Below are 3,230 nucleotides of genomic sequence, written 5' to 3'. Positions count from 1 at the left end.
AAGGGTTTCTATCACACTTGGACTGGAGCCCAAAGTTCCTTCTGTGGCCTGACATGTCCTGGCCCCCTGCTGCCTCTGTGACCCCAATACCACTCATTCTATCCCTTGTTCTACCAGTCTGGCCTCCTTTCTGTTTCCTGAATGTGCCAATCACATTCTCTTCTCAGAGATTTTGCTCTTCCCTCTGCTGAAAATGCTGTTCCCCAGATATTCATATCTCTGTCATCATTTAGGTCTCTACTCAATGTTGCATCCTTAGAGAAGCTATCTCTGACCCGTATCTAAAATAGTGGCCAGAAGGGCCTGTGTGGCTCAGTTGAAGCATCTGACTTAGGCTCAAGTTCATGATCTTGTGATTTTGAACGTTTGAACCCTGCATCTGGCTCTGTGCTGACAGTCAGAGCCTGGGGCCTGCTTTACATACTGTCTCGCCCTCTCTCTCTGCCCCTCCCCATTCCTGCTCTGTCTTTCTCTCTCAAGGTTAAAGGAACATTAAAAAAATAGTAAAGTTGCGGCCATCACTAGCCAATTCATGCAGCTTTTGCTTTTCCTTTCCATCCTGGCTCTCAATACTACTTGATGTTATATACTTTTATTTATTTTTACTTTTTATGTTTACTTATTTATTTTGAGAGGGAGAGAGCATGCACAAGTCAGGCAGGAGCAGAGAGAGAGGGAGAGAGAGAGAGAGAGAGAGAGAATCCAAGCAGGCTCTATAACATCAAGCATAGAGCCTGATGCAGGGCTCCAACTCAGGAACATTGAGATAGGGGCTCGAACTCACGAACCGTGAGATCAAGAGTCAGACACTTAATCTACTGTACCATCCAGGCTCTTAATATACTTTTAATATAACACGCTACTTACTGTCTTTCACCTTCAATAGTATCTAAGCTTCGTAGGGGAAATGGTTTAGCCTCTTTTGCTTACATCGGTATTCTGACAAAGAATAGTAGCTGGTACATTTAAAAGTTTCAAAAAGCGTTTGTTGAGTGAATGGCTATCTAAGATGACATTAAAGGGAGGGAAAGAGAACTTAAACAGAATATAATTGAACCTAGTACTTTCAGCTACGTTCCACTGAGCTAAGTAAGATTCCTTAATACACTATTAGATTGACGGCCTAAGAGAAACAATAAATGATTGCTATGGTGTGGTTTAGCAAAATGCAAAATTAAAGATAAGCTTAATTTATGCAACTTTGAGTGAACTCTAGGGCAAAAGGGCTAGTTTTATGGAAGTTGGTGTGTGTGGTAGATTGGAAAAACAAACAGACCCTTTCATCATGTATCTCCTTTCATCAAAAAGTGAAGTTTATTATTTTTTTATGCTTTGCATCTGGACATGGCCATGCGGATTTCTTTGGTGAATAGGACATCAGCCAAAGGAAGTATGAAGTGCTATTTTGAGGCTTGCCCTGCCTTGCTGCTGAAAACCAGAAGCTCTCCATGTGAAGAAGCCATATAGAGAGAACACCCTTTCCTCCCAGCCATCCGATGAGCTCCAAGCTTTCCATGTCTGCAGCAGAGTGCGTGGGCCTAGCAGAAAACAGAACTGCTGTTGAGTCCAGTTCAAACTGCTGATTCACAGAATTGTGAGCTAATAAATAGTCGCTTCAGGCTAGTACATTTTGGTGTGGCTTTTCACAGCAGAGGTTCATATAATATGTTTAAGCATACTATATACTCTCTTAAATTCCACTGTGAAAATGGTCAGGACACATCGTTGATAGCTTCTAGCTCATCTGTTTATGAGTGATACCTGGGAAATACAGGAACATAAACACAGGATGTCCTAGAGGCACTGGGCTTGACACTAGCTACATTACGTATTAGCTGTGTGACCCAGGGCAAATTGCTTAGCCTTTCTAAACCTTAGTTTTCATAAATATAGAGAACAGGCCTAAAAATACTGCCCTAACCTTTTGCTACTTAGAGTCTGATCTGAAAACCAGTAAAATTAGTGTGACATGGGAGCTAGCTAGAAATGCAGAATCTCAGGTGCCACCCCAGAACTGCTGAATCAAAATCAGCTCTTTAAAGATCCCCTGAGGATTTGTGGGCACATTATAGTTGGAGAAGAGCTGCTGGAGTATCCTGGCGTCGCTCAACATCACCAGGTCTGGAAGACCCCTGCACAGTGCAGAGCCACCCAGCTGTTCCCTGGGATCTGTCTTCCCTTCCTCTCCAGCCTGGCTGGGAAACTTGGTTTAGGCTATTTTTCTTGGCTTCCACACAAGCAGATAGGCTCAACTCACTTAGGAGCTTGTTTGAGGGCTCAGCTAAAATTGCAGCTTAGCAGTTCAGCTGGGGAGTTGTCAGTGGGCGCTCAGCCCCCTCCCACTTAAGGATACCCAGCTGGTAAACTTTGGATCACCCCCCCTTCCCGTCCCCCAGCTGCCAGCCCCCTTTTAGCCCTGCCTGGAAAAGATCAGGATGTGCCAGAGGAAAGAGATTTTGGTATCTACAACTGCTTCTGCCCATCAAGAGCCTGGCCCTCCACCCCCTCCCCGTCTCCTCTCCATTCCCACACTGCCCGGGCGGCCAGGCTCACTTTCTCCTCCTAGTCAGCCGGACCTGCTTAGGCGGCTGAGCATGCCCAGTCTAGCTGCGAGCGTGGCCCCAGTCCCCAATGCGCAGGTGCCACGTCTCCGGGTTTTGGTGCCCGCCGGCCGGGAGGAGGAGGTGGAGTGACCTGGGGGAGGAGGGAGCCCTCCCGGGAGTTCTGGAGCAGCGCTTTAAGGGTCCACACAAAGAGTGATGCGAGACTCTGCTCTGTAAGGGTCTGAATGCCAGGGGGACCTGGATCCACTGGAAGCCGTTGTAGGACCGAGGCAAGCCAGGAACTGGCTGGAGCAGAGCCCCGGCGTTCCAGCACCAAAGTCTGGGGGTTTTGCGTCTCTGAGGTTGCACTTGGGGGAGGACTTTTTGGAACCACTTAATCTCTCTGTGGCTCAGTTTAAGCCTCGATTAAAAAAAAAAAGATAATAGTACTTGCTTTGGAAGACTGTTTTAAAGATTATATGAATAAAAAGCGTTTAGGATAGTGCCTAAAGCACTGTAAGCGCTTTATGTGTTTATAAAACAAAATTAATCAAATAAACACCTCCCCAACCCCCCGCCAGCCGCATTGGGGTTCCAGTTGTTGCCAGTCCTGACCCCCTCCACTCTTCATCGTCACTCCCGCCCCAGGGCCCACGCTGCTGGTCTCCTGGCGGAACAGGGTCCCCC

This window comes from Suricata suricatta, chromosome 12, assembly GCF_006229205.1.
Source record: "Suricata suricatta isolate VVHF042 chromosome 12, meerkat_22Aug2017_6uvM2_HiC, whole genome shotgun sequence".
Lineage (NCBI taxonomy): Eukaryota > Metazoa > Chordata > Mammalia > Carnivora > Herpestidae > Suricata > Suricata suricatta.
The sequence above is the reverse complement of the archived record's forward strand: the minus strand, read 5'-3'. Positions refer to the sequence as shown.